Below are 26,673 nucleotides of genomic sequence, written 5' to 3' on the forward strand. Positions count from 1 at the left end.
AAAATGTTGAAAAAAAAATCAATTAAAAAGATTTTATAATTTTTTCTTAATCTATACAGTAGATTTCAAAAAGTTTTGGATGAATATATAATAACAATTTAATGATTGGTTATTATAGCTACAAAGTGTTTAGCTTCGTCAACTACACTTTTAAATTTGGAAATGTTATATGAATCACAACTACCTTATTGACGAAATTCATAAGTATGGTCTGGATTTTATTAAAGGCTTTCATTGCTATCTTTTTAATGTACAAACACAATGATTCTAAATCTATGAATTGGCACTGAGAATATATATAGGGTACCAAGATAGAGAAAGAGGTGTATGAGTTGACCATGGACAGGGCTTCAAGCTTAGACTATATATATGAATCAAAGTAAAGAACTTGTGAAATGGAAAATACCTTGCATAGTTTTAGCTCTAAAATTTGAAGTGAGCAACAATGCTGAAACAAATTTAATTTTGATGTCAATGTCAATGAAAAAGACTATCGATACATGAAATCATTCACATTTTGGACTCTACATGTATCATGCTACAATTTTAATGGCACACAAGAAATGAATGCCCTAATTCATTGAAATTCAGTGAGATATTATACCGAGAGACTAAATTTTTAATCAAATCATAGATTGATCACCTACCATGCTCTAATGCTTTAGTGTTATACTATTTCAAAGCCTTCTATTTGGCTGACCTGAGATTTTCTTGATTGTGAATTATCCAAAGTTTTCTCTATTTGGCCAACGTCTTATATAAGGATTGGGGAAATCATAGTGATGTTGTCCTAAGAAAGATAAAAGATTTTTTTCCATAAGGTAGTATATGAAATATTTCATTTAAAGATAATATTTTACCATTCATAGAAGCACAAAAGTTTAAATTTTAATGGGAGACTGATCTTGGCATCTAGAGTTATGTGATGGCCACTCCTGGAAATTAGAAGGCTAATACATACATTTGTTCTTTATTTATTTTTGTTCTTTATTCATTTAATTATTTATTATTTATTTTTATTCATTTAGAAATTAGGTGCTAATACATACATTTGTTCTTTAAAAAGCCATTAACATTTGTATGAAAACATATTTTCTACAAATTTCTTTTTTAGACAATTAATCTAATTACCTTTTAGAGAAAACATTGTTGGGTTTACAATAGTGATTTAATTTTGTTGGATGGAATAATTTAATGAAGTAATTGACAATTAGTACTTTTATAAAATTTCTTAATTTTTAATAATATTGTTACATCTTTGTCAATTTTATAGAACATATTAGATCTATTAGAAAATAATTAAGAATTTTTAAATTTTTAATAATGTGGTTACGTCTTTGTCAATTTTATAGAACACAATAGATCTGTTAAATGGTAAATATTTATTTGACATAATGTTCAATATTGAATATATAATTGTTACCTTTATTTTTACTATTTAAACATTTTATTTGGACTATGTAAACAATTCTCTCTATTCTCTTCTCTTCTCTTCAAAAAACTACATCAATGAATTATACTTCTTTTGAATTTATACTTCCTTTTTTATTTATTGCTAGAACGCGGGACTATAGCACTTTAGAGTTCTTGTTTTCTAAAATGTTCAATCAAACTGCATGTATATATAAGATCAACTATTTTATGGAAGTTTCCATTCTCATTAATATTTTTTGGGTGTCTACAAATACAAATTCAATTATGGAATGATTCTTTCTCACATATTTGGCCAATACAGGTTCAACTCTTTGAATTTCAATATTTTCTCCACTTGATAGGGGTTCAACGTCTTGTTTGGCTTGTACTATTTGATGCTCAGCTAAAGTAGTCTATAACTCGGGTACAATTGTCTGGTTCTTAGTGGGTCTTTATTGTAACTCGAGCAGTGTATCATATGCCTCTTCATAGACATATACAAATTTTGTGTAATCATTAGATTCCCTCTTGCTTTCCTCATCGTTTTTCTTTGCAAATTCATCAAACCTTACATTTTCACTTTCAATCATCTTATTAGTTACTTTGTTCAAATATTTATGTCTTTCTCTTAGATGAATAACTAAAGATTATACTGCCATCTCCTTTAAAATCAAATTTTCCATTCCTTGCATCCTTATGAATATAATGCCTACTTCCAAAGATTTTTAAACAACATACATTCAGTGTGTGACCATACCAAAGTTCATAGGGTTTCTTGTTTGTTCATTTCTTTAAATGAATCCAATTAAGAGGTAAATAGTAGTACTATTGCTTCTCTCCAAAATATCTAAGCAACCTCTCTTTTAATCATCAATGTCCTTATACAATCCACAATTGATCTATTTCTCCTTTCAACAATCTCATTTTGTTGTGGTGTCCTTGGTGCAAATAACTATCTTCTAGTACCATTCTCACCATAAAATTTAGTGAATTCAATAGACATAAACTCATCACCTCTATCAGATCTTAAACATTTCAAAGATTTATACCTTTCTTTCTCAACTCTATCTATATGTCATTTGAGCATATATAAGAAACATGTCATTTTACCTTCATGAACATAATAATCATTATTCTAGAATAGTCATCAATGAACAATATAAAATATATGTCACTATAGTAAGTGTCAATGCCAATTGGACCATATAGATTAGTATGTGCCAATTCAAGGAAATCATAAGTGTGTGTTTTCTTTAAAAACTAGATATTGTCATCTTACCAGGATGACATTGTTTACACATAGCATTTTCTAGTTTTTAAAGATTTGGTAAGCCTCTTACTCATCTTTTTCTACTAACCTTCACCATATTCTTAAAGTTTACATGACAAAACCTTTTATGCCACAACCATACATCATCAACTTTAGAAAATAAAAATGGATTATATTCATAATGTTTAGAATACATGATGTAGCACTATGATTGAATTTGGATGGACTAGTAAAGATTACAAGGGATATTGTCAATAGATTTATGGGTCTATTAGTACAAAGAAAGGAATGCACCTTAAGGGTTAGCAATATGACTGAACTAAGATAGGTAACCAAGAGCATGTCATATAAAAGATCAATCATGATAGACAAAGTGAAGCATGCAAGAACAAGGTTTTCTTCAAGAATTTATGGATACAAAGTTCATCAGTCTAGTGGCCCAAACATTGTGCCACATACTATAATCTAGATTGCATATAAAATCATGACATGAGGTAAATCATAAAACCTCATAGGTATGATTTTAATAAATTGAATGTAAATATGGAAAGATAAATAAAAGGACTAAGACCAAGACATAAAATTTGGTAATTTACTTGTATGTATATTCTTCTATATTAAGATCAATTTCTCGAGTATAGTAAATGTATAATATAATGAAAATAGACCAGTTATATATAAGATTAATGAATATGTTGAGTAGATAGGTGATGAATTCAACAAATTTATGTGGAGATACTTGAAATAATTCCAACTAAAAATACAAGAACATTACTAGATACTAGGAGAAGTGGTTGGAAGGTATAACAATATTGTATACTTTATCGTTGAAGCTAATTATTGCAAGATATGACAAATGGAACCAAGAACTTCTTGGGTTCCCTATCTAGAATATGAAGTATCATAAAATGAATTGGTTAGTTATGCTAATCATAAAAGATGGAGTCTACCAAAGAACACTTCAGCGAATCATTTGTGACTTATAAAGAAGTTTTCTCAAGAAAATATTATGAGGCCCCAATTGTCAAAAATGAGAAAAAGACAAAGAGGGTGTCTAAAGCCACACATGACACATCAAGTAGCCTACGGTACATCAGGTCAAACAAGATATGTCTATACTTTCGTTGGCTACATTGGCAAATAAGGGAAAAGGAAAAGAAGTACAATTTACAAGTGAAGCTGTTATAATTTTAGAGCATTAGGAAAAAGGTAGCAAAGATGAATTTGAGTAAAATACTCAAGAGAAAGTTAGGGAAGATAGAGTCATCAAGATCACTAAGGGAAGTGTATGCAAAAGGAAGAAAATACAACATGTGGCTATAGAAAGGAGAATAATGACTATGAGTCAAGTTCAAACTCTACCACCTAAGAAGAAATCACAAGATTAACTTGAAATGGAAGTGAGTTCATGGGGAAGAAAATCAGGAAGGAGAATGTACACAATTCCTATTGATCTCAAGGAACTTATTAAATTTATCATGGAAATGAGGTTAGTTGGTAAGATGGATGCCAACTCATTTGCAAAGATGTAGAAGAAGATAAGAGGATGATTAAGGATTCAATCAAAAAATATTTCAAGGAAACAAGAAAATATCCTATAGGTATAAAGGACATGGTACCACATGAGTTATATACTAATTTATTGGATATATGACATTCAACAAGACTGAGGTTAAAAGAATTGAGAAGACAAGTATTACAAGAATTGTGACCTAAACTATTTGTCAATGATATAGAATTCTAGATGGATACATATCAAAAATATTTGAAAATTGGGGTATTAACAACCATGGTATTAGTAGATGAAGAACCCATTTCATTGTAGAATATCAAGGAGATTTGGTTAGAAGAACTTCATAATGAATCATTTGTGCAAGGAGGAACTTCTGATGTTAATGATGCATTTTATGTAAGTGAATTACTTTGAGCCACCACCACAAGAATTGATAAGACATCTAAGGAGGAGCAAGTCACATATGCAGATATCATAGACAAGAAAGATGAATTAGAAGAGAAAGAAAATCAAATGAAGAGATTAGAAGCTCAAATAGAGTTTATAAATGTTGAACATAAGGAATAGGACACATCTGACAAGGCTATAGTTAGCCAATCTGTAATACAATTGATAAGTAGTGTTGATAAATTTGATCTAAATACTCCATCTTTAATATCAATAGAGGAAGTAGTAAAGGCTATGAGCACATGGGAGAGGCAAAAATTGATCCCAATATTAAGACTAGAAGCATTAATAGTTATAGAATAAACCACCAGTGAACAAAAAGATATTGGAGAAAGATAGACCCAATCTAAATATAGATACACTTAGAAAATTCAAGAAAAGGATAAGCGCACTGACAAGAAAGCACCAATTTCATCACAATAGATAACTATAGGAATAGAAGGGACGAAAAATAAGGAAAAGTATAAAGAAAAAGAGAAATATGAAGATGAAGATGAAGATAGAGATAATGACAAGAAGAAGTAGAATAAGGAGGAGGAGGAAGAGAAGCTGCCAAGTGATGATCCCCAATTTGACATTTTGAAGTAACTAGATCTAACATTGAATAAGAAGGACAAGGAGAAACTAATATAGAGGAAATTAAAAGTATACTTGGATAAAATAAAAGAAGATGGAATAAATCTAAAAGGAGAATTAGCAAAGGAAGTCACAAGAAAACTAGAGGAATAGAATAGGAAGAGATTGATAATCAAGCTGACAACTTTGAAAGGGAAGCTATGAGAGTCTATAAATAGATTACAAGAAATTATTAACACTGCATTAAGAAACTATAATGCTTTGTGTATTTTTGACTAATTTAAGCTTATTAGAGTTCAGAATAAATGACTGAGTCATATTGGGAATCTGGACTCATTGGTCAATATAGTTCAACATGTTAGAATCATGAATGCTAATGATATTCTTAGGGGGAGTATTGTAGAAACATGAGTAGATCATTATCATGATGATATGTTACATTCATGATCACGTTTGTCATTGATGTCAACATAGCAGTTTTCTATGGTATCTAACAAAAGAACAATGGAAAGATCAAGTTGATATGGAGAGATCATTGAGTACTTTCAATAGTGAGGTTAAAGGGAGATTATTCTATGTGTCTATTATACATAGCTAACCTCAAAAGCATAAGATATTAAGTCTAGAAGAAGTTATGCAAGTTTCGGTGAAGACTATTTTGAGATAGAGTTTACAGAGGCATGTTCTAGTAAACTTGTTATATCTCTTAACAAAGTTATTATTTTGAGAAGCCAAAGTTATAGATGTGAAGAAGACATGTTGGTGATGATGTGTACAAGCTTTCTCATCACAATTTTATGTATACAAAAAGTTATTCAAGTTGTAAGGTGAAAGATTAATGTTATTACTAAGTGTGATGCGTTCTTAATGTGGTCTTATAATAATTAACTGAGAAGTTGTAACAACCAACTCAAGAAATTGTTTTATGGATTTAGTATAAAGGAAGGAAAGTATTAATGGATGAATACAAATGATTGAAGAGTAGAATGTAAAGATAAGAAAAGTAGAGTAGAAGTGAAGGAAACTTCATTACTGAGGTTTTATCGTGTGGTCTGAAGTTGGATACTTGGATTAGAGGTTTGTGACCTGGTCTACAAGGTCTAACAATGATTGGTCCAGTTGACAAGATAGAGGAAAGAAGTTAGAGTAAAATGCACATAATTATTCTACAATGAATAGTTGAGAGATCAATTGGACAGTGAGTTCAATGGTCTTGCCCCAAAGCTATTTGGACAATGGGCTATTCTATCTTCTACAACTCCTAATAGGGTTGGCATAACTCCTAATAAGGTTGGAATCTTCTAGAAAGGATTTAATGTCTCCTAATAGGGACTCATATGTACTAAATGTTGTAATAGACTCCTAATAGGGTCCATTCTCTAACAAAGAATATTTATATTAATAGATCATCTTGTGGGCATCATTCTCACCAAGGTAAGTTTCCCTAGTTAATATATCTAGTGTAATTGTCTATGTGCATATTTTTAAGGTTACTATTTACTTTGGTTGAAGGGATAATATTTTTTAAGGTTAATAAATGTTTTAATTATTGGATAACTAATCCCCCCCCCCAAAGTTATCTTGGTGGATTATTGTTTATAACAATTGGTATCAGAGCATCAAGTCCTTGAAGATAAAGTTTAACAACTTTAGAAGATCCATGGCAAGCATGTTCAAGAAAGATGATCCTAAGTCTAGCAAAGGAAATTTCAACACCTGAATGGTGGAAATTCTTGGTGAGTTATCAAATTTGTGTAAAGAACACAACATTGAGCTTTCAAATCCAAAATCCTTCTGTTATATTTAAAAGAATAGAAGCCCAAGAAAAGATAACTCCAAATCGAAAGAAGACACAAAGATAAAGGAAGGTATTGATCTACTTACAAAAATAGAGCCAGAAGGTATGGAATTTTTTGTTTGTTGGAAATATAAAGAGTTTGGTCATTTTTCATCTAGATGTCCTAAGAGATTAAGGAAAAATAGAAAAAGTTTACTTTTTGATCAAGTTGAAAAATTTAAAGCAAGTATGGAAATATTCTTAAATAACTATGATAATGAGCCTAGATTGGTTAATGAAGATGAAGTAATAGAAGAGACAACTTTGGAGACTATTATGGAAAGTGTAAATGTGAGAGTTGATGAGAAATTTAGGATACAAGAAAAAATATTTGAATACAATTCAAATGATGATGTTGTTACTAAACCAAGGAATGATGAAGTATTCCTTGATAATAACAATGATTTGTAGAATGAAGGAGAGCCAAGGCAGGAACAAAGCTTGGAACCTTCAGCAAAGCCAAGAGTTGAGATAACAACTCCTACTTTGGGTAAGAATATGAAAAAGAATCATCCACTTGAGCATATCATCAGAAGTAGAAATAGAGGTGTGATGACAAGAAGGAGATTCAATGAAGAACTATGTTTGATATCTCAAGTTGAACCTAAGAATGAAAATGAAGCATGCAAAGATGACTATTGGAAGCATGCTGTGGAAGAGGAATTGGATCAGATAGTAAAGAATGAGACATGGAAATTGGTCCCCAAACCAATAGACAAGAATGTGATAGGAACTAAATTGGTATTTAGGAACAAGATGAATGAAAAAGACAAAATTGTAAGGAACAAGGAAATATTGATATGTAAGGGTTACTCACAACAAGATGGAATAGACTATGATGAGACCTATGCTTCTGTGGCAAGAATAGAAGTAGTAATGTTATTCTTAGCATATGTAGCATATTAGAAATTCAAAGTATATCAGATGGATGTCAAGTTAGCATTTCTAAATGGAGAACTTGAAGAGGAGGTATACATTGAATAGCCTAAAGGTTGTTCATTAACATATGACAAGGACATAGTATGTAGATTAAAGAAAGCACCTAGAACATGGTATACAAGGTTGGACAAAAATTTGACAAGGCTTGGATATAGCAAAGTTATGGCAAATAGTAATCTCTATTGGAAAGAAATTGATGATGGATTAATGATTTTGGTAATATTTGTTGATGAAATCATATTTAGAAGAAATGATAATGAAAGTGAAAAGTTTGCAAAAGAAATGAAGAAGGAATTTGAAATTAGTATGATAGGAGAAATGAAATATTTTCTAGGATTATAGATTGTACAGGATAAAGAAGGAATCTTTATTTCTCAAATTAAATATTTGAAAGATTTACTAAAAAGGTTTGGTTTGGAAACATGTAAAACCATTGGAATACCTATGGTAACTGGACACAAGTTATCTACAAAGGATGAGGCACCTATTATTGAGTAGAAAAATTAAAAATCTGTGATTGGAGATTTGTAATATCTAACTCACACAAGGTTGGATATAGAAAATGCAGTTGGAATTGTTGCAAGATTCCAAGCTAATCCCAAAGAAACACATTATACAGTAGTCAAAAGGATATTTAGATACCTGAAGGAGAACTAGAGTTTGGATTATTGTATGATAAATCTAATGATTTCACTCTATATGCTTATACTGATGCTGATTAGGTAACCAATATGGATGACAGAAAGAGCACCAGTTGTGGAGGCTTCTTTCTTGGAGGAAGATTAGTTTCTTGGCTAAGAAAGAAGTAGGATTGTACCTCAAAAAATATAGCAAAATAAAAATATGTTATAGTAGTAAACATTTGTAATTAATTTATTTGGATGAAATAGATGCTTAAAGATATAAGGATATAATTATGTGTACCTATTGTCATACATTCTGACAATACAAGCACAATAAATATGTCTAAGAATCTAGTGTTGCATTTTAATACCAAGAACATTTCTATCAAGTATCACGTGTTGAGAGAGAAGGTAGCAAAAAAGGAAATTAGATTGGAGAATGTGAGCACTAAAGAGTAGATTGTAGATACCAAGTCTCTTCCCAAAGAGACTTTTGAGTAGTTGCAAAGTATGCTAGGGGTTATGCCCCTTCCTACATCAGAGTAGAAGATGCAAGAATGCATCAATGCATTATAACAAAGCATTATTGTTTGTTTGGAGTGAATGCTGATGCTTCATATATGGGGAAGTATCTGTGATAGAGAGAGTCATCTAAGATTCTTGTTGGATGTTGTTTTGAATAGTGTCTTTGGACACTTGAGCTAGTCAAAAACAATTGTTGTAGAGTTTGATGGTTGTTGAAACCTTTGAGATAGATGTCAATGGGGGAGAAGTTTAGCATGAAAAATAATTTGAGTACATTGAAGGTAGAAGAAAATATTTTAGAAGTATAGAATGGGATAATGATTGATGAAGAGGATTTGAAAAGAAAGATTAACAGTCTTTTCAGTTGGTATTCCTGGAACTAGATGTTTTTCATCTATGTTGTCATCAATGTCAAAGGGAAAGATTGTTGAAAGCATGAACATTGATGATATTTCTATGGGGGGATATTGTTGAAATATGATTAGATCATTATCATGATGATATGTTACATTCATGATTGTGTTTGTCATTGATGTCAACATAGTAGTTTTTTGTGGTATCTGATAGAAGAACAACGAAAATATCAAGTTGGTACACATAGATCATTGAGTACCTTTAGTAGTGAGGTTAAAGGGAGATTATATAATGTGTCTAGAATACATAGCTAATGTTAGAAGCATAAGATATTAATTTTGGAATAAGTTATGCAAATTTTGGTGAAGACTATTCTAAGATAGAGTTTACAAAGGCATGTTCTGGTAAACTTGTTATATCTCTTAGTAGATTTATTATTCTAAGATGAAAAGTTACAGATGTGAAGAAGACATGTTGGAGATGATATGGACAATTTAGCTCATCATAATGTTACATGTATGAAAATTTATTCAAGTTGCAAGGTGAAAGATTAATATTATCACTAAGTGTAACATGTTCTTAATGTGGTCCTATAATAATTAATTGAGAAGGTGTAACAATTGACTCAAGGAATTGTTTTATAGATTTTGTATAAAGGAAGCACAATTTCCTTTATCATGAATGAAGTATGAATGGATGACTGTGAATTATTGAAGAGCTAAATGTGAAGATAGGAATAGCAGAGCGAAAGTGAAGGAAACTTCATTGCCGAGGTTTTATTATATGATCTAAAGTTGGGTACCCTAATATGAGGTCTGTGACCTATTCTACAAGGTCTAACAATGATTAGTCCAGTTGACAGGATAGAGGAAAGAAATTATAGTGCAATACACACAATTATTTTGCAAGGAATAGTTGAGATATCAATTGGATAGTGAGTTCAGTGGTCTTTCCCCAAAAGCTATTTGGACAGCGAGTCCTTCTATCTTCTACAGCTCCTAATAGGGTTAGCACAACTCCTAATAGGGTTGGAGTCTTCTAACAAGGATCCAAAGTCTCCTAATAGGGACTCATATGTACTAAATGCTATAATAGACTCCTAACAAGGTCCATCCTCTAAAAAGGAATATTTATATTAGTACATTCTCTTATGGGCATCATTCCCACTAAGGTTTTCCCTCTGATCAAGAGTTTCCCTAGTTAACATATCTGATGTAATTGTCAATGTGCATCTTGTTATGGTTATTGTTTACTTTGGTTGAATGGATAAGATTTTTTAAAGTTGATAAATGTTTTAATTATTGGATAACTAAGTCACTGTGCCCCAATTATCTTGGTGGACTATTGTTTCTAACACACCATGCATTGAAGTTGAAAGATCTTATTACAAGAGACGGAGAAATATTGTTAGAATGAGACAAACTGATTGCTATAATTTTAGAGTTACAAGGAATGATCAATTTAAATATTTATGTAAAGAAGAAAAGCTCATTGGAAGCACAAAAAAATATACATATTGATGGGCCTCCAAAAGGTCATTGTTTTAAGATCTTTTTATCTTATTTTTAAGCAGGTATCTTGCAAAAATAGTCACAAATTTATAGTTTTAAGTAGATGAACTTATGGTTTTATGTATATGCTATATATATGTTAAGACATGAAGTAGAAGTATGAATAGTTCAAATATGCTATATTTGCTTGAATATATGGACAAAAAAGGTATAATGAAGTAATGTTACATGCTGATAAATTTTTTCCCATATATGTTGTGTTTTGGGTAGTTTTCCTCTTGTAGCCATAAGATTTGCAAGAGTGGTAATTTGAACTTTACACATTTCTCTAATATTGATGATGAAATAAATATATGTATGTAGTATTTGTGTGTGCATTAATTATTTTGTAGATATTTTCTATAGATATTGAAAGATCAACACCTCAATGCTAAATTCAAAGCAAACTAGATTGCTAGACCTTTGCAAGTAGAGTGAATCATTCATTAATTTCTATTGTTGTAGCACACAAATGAAACTTCCATAACTTGCTATATTCCTGGTGGATTTATTTGTGGTTAATGTTGTTTCTACTTCAAGCTTTATGAGTCTATAATTGATCCTCATTAATGGAGTGATCATATAGTTAGGAAGTAGTTGTAGTTTCCTTTAAATAACAATTGTATAGCCTTGAGCATAGTTATTCAAAAGAAGAAAAATAGAATAATTTAACTGTCATAGTAGCAGGGTGCAATACTATTTTTAATCAAGTGTAATATTTCATTATTGAATGAATAGAATTCACAATTCAAGTCTACATCTTTTATCTTGATTTTCTTTCTCTTCACTCATCCAAGGGGGCCCACTTGGTGAGTGAATTGTTCTGTTAGAATAGATTTCATTTCCTTGTTATTTCCTTGCAAGGTAGAATTATGTTTCTCCTACAACCATTGATGATAGAACCAATGAACTCTTCCTACAACATAGGTGCATAGAAAGGTTTATCATTTGTAGTATTATCTAAAGCGTTGAGTTAAGTTATTGTTTCATTTTCTAGCATAGGTTTCCTTTAGCATTTCCTCTGCTTTAGTTATAATGAATTAAAGAATAAGTAGAGCATATAATTTGTAGTCATCATCTCAAGTTTACGCTCTTGAATTGATAAATTAAATGAAGTTAGTGTATTGTTTTAAGTAAAACACATGATTTTGTTTGACCATAGAATCATTAAGGAAGGATTCCCAATCCTTCATTACTAAGGTATTAGGCTCACCAACCATTTTTGGCACCATTTTTGGGGATGGTGTCAATCTAGTTCAACCCTGAAGCCATTATGTTAGTTTAAATTCTACATTATTTTGCATGCATAGAAGAAGAGACCTCCTTGGGAGATTTCTTCGTCATAATAATTAGGAAGATATTTTTAATCTTGAGCTTGAAGAACCTCATGGAGAGAATAAAGAAGAAGAACCTTTTGAAAATAATTCTTTGCTACTCAAGTATGAATACCCTCATCCTATGAAGAATCCTTGCATTTTAATGATCTTTTTGCTAAACCTAAATACCAAGATAATCCAGTTTCCCTTGTTATCTATCAAGGACCACCACCAGGTCCTCCTCCAAGAATAGCTTAGCCATAACCCACATTTCCCCTATCTCTTCTTAGCAAGGTAATCAAAATTTGAAGAACATACCCTTTGTTGCACTTCCCAAGTTTTATGGCCTAATTACTAAAGACTCTGAAACCTTCCTCTTTGAGTTTGAAATCCTTTGCAAAAGTTATGACTATACAACTGATGCCCATAAGCTGAAGTTGTTTCCATCAAACATAAAGGAAGTTGCTCTAAGATGGTTCATGTGGTTGGGTGCTAATGTAGTAGAAAATTGGCCTACAATGAGCAAGTTGTTTCTTAAAAATTATAAAGAATACTGCAAGGGTCAAGATTTGACAGGAAATGACATTTTCAAAATATCACAAAAGGATGATGAAATCTTGGAAGACTATGTTTCATGGTTCATGTTTAACCTACAATGTAATACACAACACCAGTTGAACAAGGAATCAAAGAAACATCTTTTTCTAGGAGGTGTAAATGATGTAAGTATTGAAGCTCTAGATCTTATGGTAGGAGGAGATATCACTTAGAAAAATAGGACTGATATACAGAGTATATGTCTAAATTATTCCAAGCCATTATGAAGAAAGATAGGGGATTTAGAGATCTACCACATAATTCTAATGGTAGTTGAGGAGCATTAAAGATGGAGCTATCCAACTTGTTGTCAGATTTCAAGAAAGACATCATTAATGATGTAGCCACTTAGCTAGATACCATGTAGATGAGAAGGAAGAAGGATGGAGCTAATGCTATGTTAGCTAAATATTGTCCACATTGTAGATAAAAGAAAAGGTAGTGTAGATGCAAGTCTTTTGCAAGCCTAGAGACCCAACCAATGCCTACTTAGTTTAAAGATATTGATGAAAATGGAAAGGTGCCCTACATTGCTCAATGAAGGCCATGGGCTCACAAACAAGGTATGGCACAATATCCTCTTCAAATTTATAATAGTAAAAATCAATAGAAAAATCCTCAAAATACTAGTTTTAGCAAAAATAATAATTGGAAACAACCCCAACAAGGTTGGCAACAACCTCAGCAGGGTTGGCAACAACCTCAATAGGGTTGGTAGCAACCTTAACAAGGTTGGCAACAAAACCAAGATTGGAATACCCAACCTTGTTAGCAAGCCTTAATTCCACCACCTCAATAGTAGGCTCTAATGCCTCCTCTTGTAGCCACTAATACTCATTGCAAGTAGACTCAACTACCAATTCAACCTAATCCTAATCCCAATAATACCAAATAGCTAGCACAAAAACAAATCTATGATATTTTATTGAATGATATCCACTTAAGGTTAGGCATTACTCTTCCTTCACATCAAAAGCCTATAATAACTGAAGTTAAAGATTCTCCAACTAAACAATTAGATGTGTCAATTCATCATACCTCTGATGTAGCCAAAGAACCTTTGTTTCCTCATAGGTTTAAGGAACAAGGCCAATCTATAGAAAACCATGAAGTAATTGATTTTCTTAATTAGCTAAAGCAAATGATAGTAAAAATATTATTACTTGATGCTATCAATGAAGTTCCTACCTATACTAAAGCCATTAAGGAAGCATGTATCAAGTATCATGTGTTAGGAAAAATTTCTAATTTAATGATGGAGAAATTAACTTAACCTAAATATTCTAACTCTGGGAGTCTTGTGGTTACTGTCACCATTCATGGGATGTAAGTTCAAAATTCTTTAGCTGACTTAGGAGCATCTATATATGTCATGAAAATGGAGGTATTATCTCAATTACATATCATTGGTCTTAGAAAACCACTAACCATACTTCAGCTTATTGATAGTTCTACTATCAAACCAGATGGGATGGTAGAAGTTACTGCAAATGCCTATATAGTTTTCCAGTCTAGGAAGATAAAAATATCCAATGGTATCCATACTAAGAACCTAACTTTATACTCCCCACTCAACCACTATTGCTTGATGACCAAGTAACCTGTCCAGAGTTGGACGATGATGATCCAGAGGTCAATTCCATCCATCAACTAATGATAATAGGTCAAGGATCATTTGTAGCCTCTCAAGAACAAGATGATATAATTCCATCCATTATCATGAATGAATATGGACTAGAGTCTCAAGTGTGCCCTCAAGTTGATTGCATCTTAGAAACTATATTACCACCTTTGAACACACCCTAGCATTTAGAAGCCTTCAAATTCCTTTACTCATTATTACCTCATGAGATAGATTCTTCTCATGTTTCCCACTTATTCATGATAGATAAGGTTATTAAGATGGAAGTTGATCTAGAAAAAGAGTTGAATGTAAACAATGCCTTATCATTTTCCCATTAGAAAATTATGATGCAATTACTATAGGAGAATCAAAAAGCATTTGCTTGGGACTACATGGACATGAAAGGACTAGATCCTATGCTTTGCACTCACAAGATTTATAGATAGTCAATGGGTCTCACAAGATGACTGGTCAGCTTGATACCTTAGTAATGAAGGATTGGACATCCTTCCACAATGATTCTATGGTCAGACAACATCATGTGTTTTACTTAAAACAATACACTAACTTCATTTAATTTATAAATCTGGGAGCATAATCTTGAGATGATGATTGCAAAGTATGTGCTCTAATTCTTCTTTAAGTCATTATAACTAAATTAGAGGAAATGTTGAAGGAAACCTATGCTAGAAACTAAAACAACAACTTAACTCAAAGCTTAAGACAATGTTGCACATATGCCAAAGGAAATGACACTAATAGGAATGGAGAACACGGCAATAGAATTTGAGAAGCATAATTTGAAAATTCAAGCATTAAGAAGAACATGAGATACATTATTACAACTTATCAACTCAATGTATACATCTATCGTAAGTAAATGGTAAATTGTTTATTAATTTTTTTATTGCAGATTTTTTATTTGGTCACGTTTATTGGCATTGCCTCCCATAAAAAAAGTGGATAAGTATTAAAAAAAGAAAAAGGAAGAGATATACAGAGGTTATGGAAGAAAAAAAAGATGAAAATGATTACAGATGAGTGGATATAGAGGATATTGGAGCATACAATATGGGGGAGTAGAGATATAGGTACAAAAATAAGATATAGCTTTTCTTGTCATCAATGCCAAAGGGGGAGATTGTTGGAAAATTGGATGAATGATGGACATTGGATTAACAATTAATCATTGATGTCAAAAATACTAAGTTACAGTCACTATTAGAGTAAAGGAGAAGTTTCTATTGAAAAAGTTATAAAAGGCATTATTGGAGCATTATCATAGAATCTTTATAGAGAAGGTCAAGTAGAAAGTTTATTAGAAAACTTATGAAGGGATTTAGAGTTGATCCAACCCTAAAATCTATGGTCAATATTAATTTTATGGTTATTGATCACAATGAATTAAGGAAATCAAAAAGAGAGGAAAGAACAGAGAGAAATAAATGCAAAAGGAAAAAAAAGAAACTATGAACAAATTTTTTAAGAAGAGATTAATCGAGAAGGGAAGAATTGAGAAGATCTGACAAGATTGAGGAGAAGCACAATAGAGGTCAAGTTATCTTGTATATTACCTAACCAATTTTTTGAAGATTTACAAAGTCTCTTATAGGATTGTTGATTTTGTTTGTAAACTCATATTAAAGCCTCTAACCAAGTGAATGCCTAGACAAGTAGGATAAAATCTCTTAATGGAGTAGTCTTAATAGGTTTATGATATAATTAAAAATGTATCAATCACTTTTAAAAAAATGATTTTCTTAGAAGGAAACAAAAATATATGCCTAGTTGGCAAACCTTTTTGACTGTAGTGAAAAAGTTATGGGTTCCATCACCACCACAGTTTTTCCCTTTGACCAAGGGTTTTTTGCAATCCCAAAATTATTGTGTTATGTATGAATTTTATTCTATGGATTGTTATTTACTTTTTTGAATATGGATTGATTATGTTTAAAAGGTTGAGCTATCAGGTAGATCTGGATTATTAATATTGTTACAAATTATTAGCTAAAAGTAAAAATTTATCATTATCATCTAAATATTGATTGACCCCCCCTCTATTACTTAATCTTTCCTACATATAATTAACACATGTAACAACATAGAGAAGAAGAGAGATACAAATATAAGAATTTGTATAATGGTTTTATTTATTTTATGATTTTTTGCCAATAGAGAAACAAGAATCATGTGTATCAATCTAAGCAAAAAATGCAACAAATATCATAACATGGGGGAAAGGTGAGAAACTCACAAGAGGAAAAACTTCTAACATAGTAGGAAAAACAACTAGATTGAAGCAAGGACATTGGTGGGAGTCGTTATGCTTAATACTAGGACTAAGAGTTAATTTTTTAGAAATAATGTTGCACAAATAATAATCTACATCAATATTTTTATTTTCATTATCAAAAACATGTGCATTATCAATTAGAAACAATAACATCATAATCAAAAGTATCTTCCTTGTCAAGATTAATAGAATCTAGGATACAAATAGAATCATCATATTTATCCATTTAATATTGTTAAAATGATTAAATTCATCTAAGGGATCAAGAAGTTTTTGATCAAATAAAGTAAAATATTGACAAGAAGATGAAGTTTGAGAATCAAGAAAATAGGCATTAGCCTTAGCTTGATGGTTTGTGCAGTATTGATGAGCACGTTGATAATGAACATTTTTACAAGATAATCTTGAAGGATTAGGATCAACTTGTTGGAAATATAAGAGGAGTACCTAAGAGGGGAGGGGTGAATCAATTACCACTAAAACAATTTCAAATCCCTTATATGTCAAAAAACACTTATTAACTCAAATCCTTGTACAACTTGGTTAGAACGAGATATTCACTATAACTTGGTTAACAAAGAAATCTTGAGATATTAATGTGTATTAACCTATAGCAAGCCAATAAAATGAACACATGAGACATTGGGATTTAACATGGAAACCCAATTTAGGAAAACCACCAATGCAACTAGTTATAAATTTTCACTCTTCTGAAGTGAGCCCTATTTGGAGCCAACTCTGTTAAAGGTTACAAAAAAAACTATTAGGTGTAACCCTATTAAAGAATTTGAATCAACCTGTTAGGAGTGGCCTAGTTATAGATCTTAATACACTTCAATCTAGAAATTCCACCTTGCTATAGGATTTACAAAATGGTTGTTAAGTCAACTCTGTTAAGAGTTTCTTCACTGCTATAATTATTAGAGAGTAACAATGATTAACTTGATTAATGAAGCAACTAATTTATAGATTCAGATCATTGTTCTATTTTATCCTCTAGATCCTCCCTAATCATAATATTATTTTCATCTCTTTGGATGTTATGTTCTTAATTAGATATCCTTCCTTATTCGCATCTTATCTTCTTCCACAAATTCCATATTTCAATCAACCACTTGACCTTTCATATTTATGAAACCCAATGTCAAGTCAACTTGAATATCTTTACAAAAAAGAAATTAACATCCACTACCTCATCTTACATAAACAAAATAATAAATAAAACTATTCATCTGTAGGTTGGCTAAAACTGAAACTAGGTCACTTGGTTACCACTGAGTTCCTTGATAACTAACATGAATCAGCTTACACTTAACCCCTTTGGTAATTGACCTGACTTGGTTAACACTTGAATCCTTTAATGACTGGCCTAGCTCAATTTGTACTTGATCACTAAAATTGGATTCTTCTAAACTTCTTCTTGGCTGATATTGGAGTCTTCTAAGCTTGGTTATTACTGGTAGTACTTGATTAAAGTGTAAAATTTGTGTAACATCAATAGAAATATACAATTAAATAATTGTTTTAAAAAATCTCCCTCTCTGGCATTGATGAAAACATGACATATCATAAGAAAATAAAACTTAGAGAAATCAAAATGATTGATAAGATTTTATAATATCCTTAGTTTCATTTTGATTCTCCATCTACCCACGAGAGCTCCCTTTGACATCTTAGCTACAAAATCCATATGATCAAGTTCTCCCTCAATTATTTTGATATGGACATGACATATTCAATCTCTCCCTTGTTGACATAAAATGCCAAAGACTTGACAAAATGAGTTTATAGTGTACCATATATACTAATTTATATATAATGGGCTCTAACTTTTTTACATCAACTTGATAGATCTTCAATGTAGTTTGGTTGATGCATCACTATTCTGTACTCTAGTGAGCATTAGATAGGGGAATGACCCCTAGCTTTCCTCTAAGAAACAAAAATGCATCCTGAGGTAATAGTTTGGTAAATATTTCAACAAACTACTCCTTTGCACTCACATATTCCAATATAATCTCTTTATCTTGAACTAATTCACTTAGAAAATGATACTTGATTGCAATGTATTTTGTTTTAGAGTGCATCATTAGATTTTTGGATATGTTGATTGCATTTGTGTTATCATAGTAGATAACCACTAGGTCCTTGATTTCTTCCTTTACTCCTAACAATATTTGCTTGATCTAGACTATGTTACTATTGTAGCAACATATTCTACCTCTATTGTATACAGAGAGATGCAATTTTGCTTCTTATTGGTCCATGACACTATCCTCTTTCCAAGAAAGAATGCTCCCCCACTAGTTCTTTTTATGTCATCAATGCTTCTAGCCCAATTTGAATCAGTAAAGACTTTGAACTCAAGGTTTCCTCCTTTCTTGTACCATAGACCATAGTCTTAGTACCTTTTAGATATTTCATAATTATTTTGACTTCCATCATATGGTTTTATCTAGGTTTTTTAGAAAACCTTGCAACTATACCAACCACTAATGCAATATCTAGTCTTGTGTGAATAACATACTAAAGTTTCCTAATCATAGATTTGTAGGTAGTCTAATTTACCTCTTTTGAATCATCATTCTTCAATAGTTTTTGTCCATTAGACATAGGTGTTCCAACTAGTTTGGAATCTTCCATTCTAAAAGTCTTCAATATCTCCTTGATATATGTTGACTGAGTAAATTAAATTCATTCTTTCATTTGATGACATTGTAAACCAACAAAGAATTTTATCTCTCCAAACATTGACATTTCAAATTTTTTCCTCATTTCTTTAGCGAATTATTTACATAAGTTATCATGACCTATAAATAGTATAACATCCACAAATATTTCTACCAATAGTGTCTTATTTTTTTGTCCTTCTTTAGTATACAAACTACTATTATCAGTAGTTCTCTAAAATCCAATCTTTATAAGATATCCATCTAACCTCTCATACCATGCTCTAGGAGCTTGTTTCGGACGATACAAAGCTTTCACAAATATTTCATACATAAGTTATCATGACCTATAAATAGTATATCATCCACAAATATTTCTACCAATAGTGTCTTATTTTTTTCTCCTTCTTTAGTATACAAATTGCTATTATCAGTAGTTCTCTAAAATCCAATCTTTACAAGATATCCATCTAACCTCTCATACCATGCTCTAGGAGCTTGTTTCAGACGATACAAAGCTTTGTGTAAATTACAAACCATGTCTCTTATTTGGATCAATGAAACCTTCAAGATGATCAATGTAAACTTCTTCCTCTAGAATTCCATTCAAGCAAGCTAATTTTACATCCATTTGGTACACTTTGAATCCTTTTAATGCAGCATATGCAAGTAGTGTTCTGACCCCTTCAAGTCTAGCAATGAGACACAATGTTTCTCCATAGTCTACACCTTCTTCTTGAGAATATCTTTTGCACACTATCCTTGCTTTATTCCTTGATACTTTGTCATTTTCATTCAATTTTTTTTTTCTAAATACCTACTTTGTTCTAATTATATTTTTTCTATGGACCTAGGAACAAGAATCTAGGTATTTTTCTTTTCAATTTGCTCAATTTCTTCTTTCATTTCCTCTATCCAACATTCATTATTTAATACATCTTTAGTAGTTCTAGGTTCAAATTCAATAAGTAGACATGTACCTTTTAATTTGTTCCTTGTTATTGTGCCTTCTATTTAATCTCCAATTTATTTTTTAGGTGCATGATTCCTTTTGACATATCTAGCAAGTATAGGTTCCTTTCGTTTAGATTCTGGACTTGTTTCACTTGGTTCACCATGCTCAAAGGTTCTACAAAAGTCTAAATTTTTTTCTATCTGAAACTTGGCTCCCATAGCCTATGACTCAAGTTCCTCTTTCTGGGACTCGGTTTGAACTATCTCCAACTTGGGTTGCTCTAGTTGTAACTCAAGTTGCACTAGCTAGAACTAAGGTTGAACTGCAAATTTAGGTGACTTGGGTGGTGTTGATTGTTGGAATGATGCTACTTATTATTGCCCAATCACATTTGTTTGTACCTTTGGTAAAGTATGAAGTTCAAAGTAAACAAAATTTGTGTAGTCTTTAGGTTCCTTGGTGCTTTGTTCTTCACTCTTTTCTACAAACTGATCAATTTTTACATGTACACTTTCTATAACCTCGTGAGTAGCAAGATTCAAATATTGAGATGCTTTTCTCTTGTTGGGATAGCCTAGGAATATTCCTTCATCACTTTTTGCATCAAATTTTTCTTTCCTTATCTCTTTCAAGATTTAACACTTGCTTCCAAATACTTTGAAATACCTAACATTAGGTTTATAGCCATACCATATTTCATAAGGTGTATGATCTATACCTTTATTCAGTTGAACTTGGTTCAAGTTATGAATTATTTTGTTGATTGCTTCTTTCAAGTATTTGGATGCAACATTTTTCTCTATCATTAGTGTTCTTGCACAATCCATGATGGATATATTCCTTCTTTTTTTTATGCTATTTTTTTGAGTTGTACCAGGTGTAGATACTTGTCTTTTGATTCCTCTATTATTGCAAAATTCCTTAAATTCATTAGAGATGAATTCTCCTCCTCTATCGGACCTTAGACAATTTAAATTCTTCCCTATTTCTTTTTCAACTTTAGCAAGATACCACTTGAACTTTTGAAAAGATTCAGATTTATCCTTCAAGTACATTTTTGGTTTGAATTTTTGCATGATAAAATTCCTTTGTCCAGGTATAGAAAATTCATATTGTATCCATTAATGGTGAGAAACGTTTCTAGCTAAGTCATCCTTTTGTTAGCCTTTGAAATTTTTTGTGAAAACCCTACCTCTCACTCCATTTAAAAAAAATTCAAGAATGAAATTTTTGAAAATCAACTTGGGCGAATATTCTATTTTATTTTTATTTTTTTGCACCCCCGAGTTACCTTTCCTCTTAGATTCCTCACCGCCCGATCTGAATAGATCTACCATTTTCGTTACCTTGATATGAAAACACGAGCAAAGTGGTGAAGTGAAAGAAAGTTTTAAAAATGGGGCCGAAAAATGAAGATATGGTAGTCGGAGATTTATTTTTTGGCTAACTTTGCAGTCATATACACCTTGCAAGTACTGTTAAAATAGGAAAAGAGACCTAATAGAAGTCGGTGCTGAAATGAGGATTTTTCCAATACCTTGCTACCTCTCTATTAGAAAAAATGAGCATCTCACTGTTAGCAAAGTAGCGAGGCACCGTAAAATTAAAGACACGGTTGCCTTGAAATTTCTTGGTAACCATGGTTTGTCTAGGTGGCATGACAAGTAATAACTACTATTGTCAGAAGCAGTTGGTAGGAGCAATAACAATTTGATGGGTCCTTGTATTTCATGGCACCAAGTTTTATTCAAGTCATCAAAGCTTGCTACCTTGCTATCAAAAAAATTTGACATCTTGCCGTTAGCAAAATAGCGAGGCACTGTGAAATCAACAGCCAGTGGAACCTCAAGTAACATGGATAGTGACTAAGATTAAAGTAAGGTCTTGTTGAGTGCCAGCAGTGCAGAATTTCCTATGTCATCAATACCTCGGACCCATGCCCCATTCATAAAGTATACAAGAGATTTTGATGGTTAGATCAAAGCAGAATCAATAGTCCTTGCTATCTCACTATGGAAAGTTGCAAGTTGTTTAAGCTATGCGACATAGCAAGTATGGGACCCACCACCTTTCAAGGAACTTTGTGCAGTTTCTCCTCCTTTGATTTAATCTGACATCAACAGTCATCGCAGTCTTGCAATGAAGAGTTTCTAGGGTGATACATATAGCAAGATAGCAAATGAGGGCCCACCACTGTCCTTCTAAGCTATACAGTAATATATCATCCGTAAGATCAAAGATCAAATCGATGGCTATCATTGCTTCACTATGGCAAGGTGCTCGTTCTTTATGTATAGAGAAGTAATGACCTGTTGACACATGTCCTTAGTCGCTAGTGGGTCCAGACAGAAGTGTCATCAAGGAAGAAGCTATGTACATGGGTAGTTTTCATTGGAATGACTGGCCAACTTGTCAAGTGCAACGCCAAGTTGTTTTTCTCCATATCCCATGATCGTAGGATTTTTAAAGATTGATAGTGTAGATTTAGACACAGAATGTGGTGCCACTCTATGTATTAATTAGACATGAAAGCTTCGCATGCGAGGAAAAAATAGAGTATAATACAGGAGATTTTATCACTTTCACCTTACGCAAACAAAGATTTTGAGATTTCCCTAAGCAGAAGCGATTACTGAAGGAAATTGTGCTGAAGTTTGGCAAATTTGTGAAGCAGTTTGTTCGTAAAATTTTTGTAGAAATATAGAGGAAAATGAGGACTGAATTCAAGTAATACTACTGTAATCTCTATAGGTTTTTCAGTTCTGTAAAACATAATCCAAGATGCCTCTGAAGAAGGGATTTTCAGGTCAAGTAAATTATTTGGATAGAAATGTACATGATGACTTGCTTGAGTTGCTGCCTAAGTCTACTGTAGAGACAGTGCAAGTTAAAAAGTTGACCTCTTTAAACTCTAGGTTGAGGATAGCTGATGGATTATATGATAAGGGTAATTGGGTCCAGGATGCTCAAACCTCGCAAACTGGTTTGAATTTTTTCGAGAAATGATTTGTAGAAAGAAAATTGTTTGCCCCACATGCCAATATATGGAATTTTGAATTGGGAAAGCTAGTTGTTCCTAGTGTATTTATGGATTATGAACTCCTTGAGGCTATGGTGAAGAGTTATGATCAAGCCACTAGGGTAGTGAGAAGAGTAGATGGTGAAATTTTAATCACCATTAGTCCATAAGAGATTAGGGAAGTTTTCTATTTGGGACCTCTCACTAGGTATCATGTGCCCATTGATTTGACAGATTTAGAAAAAGAATATATGTCAAAGAAGGATGTAGTTAGACAAGGTGCATTGAAGGCCCACATTGGCATAATTGGAACCCTACTAGCAATAACATCATCCTCTAAAGAACTTTTCAAGAAAGCATGTTTCAATGCCAGGGCAGTAGAGATATCCATGACCCTCTGCAGAGTTTTAGGAGAGGGTGAAGAAGATTTTATCCTTGTGAGTTTCATGTATATGATCACTCAAATCTCCTCATTCGGTAGTGGAAATAATTTTTGATTTTGCTTCTTACCTGGCTGATGAGATTCAAAGTGGATTGGTGGGGATTGCAAAGGGCAAGGTGGAGAAGGTTTGGGGCCAATACTCCCTGTTGATGCACATGTTTTTGTTTAAGGGGGCTACATACTTTGGTAAAGAAATGATTCTGAATAGAGAACAAGAAGGGGAAGCACTGCCAGTTCAATTATGGAGTCCAAATATGATTGGGGAAGCAGAAAATGCTAATTTTGTTAGATTTGACAAGCACTTTGCCTCCAAACTGAGATGCCTCATATTGAGTGACAATCCTAGAATTCCTAAGGCACTAATGCACCTCATTAGGCCCATGGACAAACCTCATAATCTAAAAGTTTCACATAATTTGGGAGATATTATCCCATATTTAGTTTCAACTATTATCAGAATTTATGGATTCAAGGGAACACCCCATGTACTACATTACTAGGTGCCCTTAAAGGTAGAAGTGGTTGAATTTTTGTGGCAGTTGGGAGGAGTGGAAGAAGCCTTTTTGCACAAAAGGGGAACGGGATCAATTTTTCCCACTTGCATAGTAGCCCACCAGTTTGTAATAACCAAGGAAGGGTGGGTCTTCCTCTACAAATTTTTGGAGCAGTATAAAATGCCAGTATCTCACTCTCATTTTTGTGATGCAAAAGGTTTCTTTAATTTGGCCCTTAGGCATAGGATCAAACTTCATCTAGTTGAGCATGAATTTTATTTCCCTAGAGATGTAATAAGGAATGAATACTCTGTGCAAGAGCAAGAAACAAGCAAAGAAAAATGGAGAGTCTATTCAAAATTTTTGGATTTTATTAATTGTTTTGACAAAGGTTACAACCCTCTTAGTAATGTTGTAACTACTGCAGATAGAATAAATAAGCTTATGAGTACATTCCCTGAAATAATGGAGGTAATGAATGAGAAGAAGCAACATTTCATTGATTCTTTTCTAGATAAAGCAAAGGAAATGATGAGAAGATTGGGTTTCACTCCCAATATAGGGGCAAGCCCACTGGTTGTGCAAAGGAGGATAGGATATACTATCATTCAGGATCAAAGGCCCATTGTGAATAAAGGAAAATAGATTATTGAATCTACTAGTGCTACTTTTGAAGAAAGCCCACCTGAACCTTCTCCAAAGAGAAGAAAGATAATAAGGGAAGAGGAACCATGTGATGAATGTTACTCACCTTCCCAAACCCCTATAAGAATTGAGGAGGAGTAGCTCACTAATGAGAAAATTGAACAAATTGGATCACAAGGGGGAGTTTTTATTACCCAGGCAAAGATTGATGAAGGGAACCCCCAGGAGCCTCCTGTGCCAAGTTTTGAGTTAACTATAGCATATTTCATGGGAAGGGAATTAGACCCTATTTTGGAACAAGCCAATCAACAATTTTTGTCTGATGACAGTTTTGTAAGGTCTAGGGCTTTCCATTAGTTTGCTTGGAGGGAAAACATGCACATTTTTTAGGAAAGGTGTAAAAATATGAAAACAGAGCATCCAGAGATGGATGAAGCCTCCATTCAAAGTCAAATAAAGGAACAAATGATTCAAGAGTTCCAGAATATAACCCTTGAAGAAGGAAGACATAGGATAAAGGCTACAAACATTTTATTATTACCCAATTGGGACATTGCTGATGCTTTGATTTTTAATTCTGTGTCAAATAATTTGGGATTGCAAGATCCAAATAAAAAGGAGTTCTTGGGAACTGCATTCAGTAATGACCAAGCTACTCTTATTATGTGGTCATTGAGAAGAGGGTCCAGGACTGCTCCATCATAGCCTAATGATTCAGGACTAACAGGGAGTATCATTGTGAGGAGAGTTGCTAATACCTCACATGTACAGGCAGCCCACATGAATGTGGATTATTCTCAATTTTCCTTGGCTACTATAGAGAGGGAAGAAAAGGAAATGACTGAGCTACAGAGAAAGTATGAAATAGTGGTGGATGCTTACAATAGAGAGGTAAAAAAGAGAATTGAGCTTGAGAACAAGCTATTGGGAACATCCACTAGGCCAAGAATAACATAACATCACCCCCCAGTTGAACCCTTCAAATTCAACCCCCTCATAGAAATACCAAATACACCCCAAAGGCCACAATACTACACTACTAAGGAGTTTGAAGAAGAAAAGGGTAAATTGTGGGCCTTACATGTAGAGCTGGAATGGAAATATGAAGATAAACTAAGAAAAGCTCTCACATATTTGGGGGATAAAGTTGAATGGCCACTAATCCATGATTAGTTGGCTTGGGTGATCAGTGTTTGGGAGGAGTTGAAAACCAATGATGAGGCTCTAAAGCCTATTGTGAATAAATGGGTAAGAAGGGAGAAAGCAATGACATTTTTGTGTTTATCTATTATAAATAATTCTCATGATCACATTGAAAAAACCTTTGACATTGTTTTTGATCTTGTTGATTTTGACAATAAAAGGATTCATTTATAGGGAATAATAATAGGCTACTTGAACAAATACAAGAGCCAAAAATTTAGTTTGTTTCCTCATGCTCTATGTAAAAGCAATAATTTGAAAAACAAATATGAGTGGGCGAAGGAGCTTGATGATATTTTTTTTTAAGGATGAATATAATTATAAATGAAACAAGGCATGCATGGTGGGCTACCACAATAGAAGAAATGG

Source organism: Cupressus sempervirens, chromosome 5 (genome assembly GCF_028749045.1).
Source record: "Cupressus sempervirens isolate cs-2001-9-10 chromosome 5, ASM2874904v1, whole genome shotgun sequence".
Classification (NCBI taxonomy): Eukaryota; Viridiplantae; Streptophyta; class Pinopsida; order Cupressales; family Cupressaceae; genus Cupressus; species Cupressus sempervirens.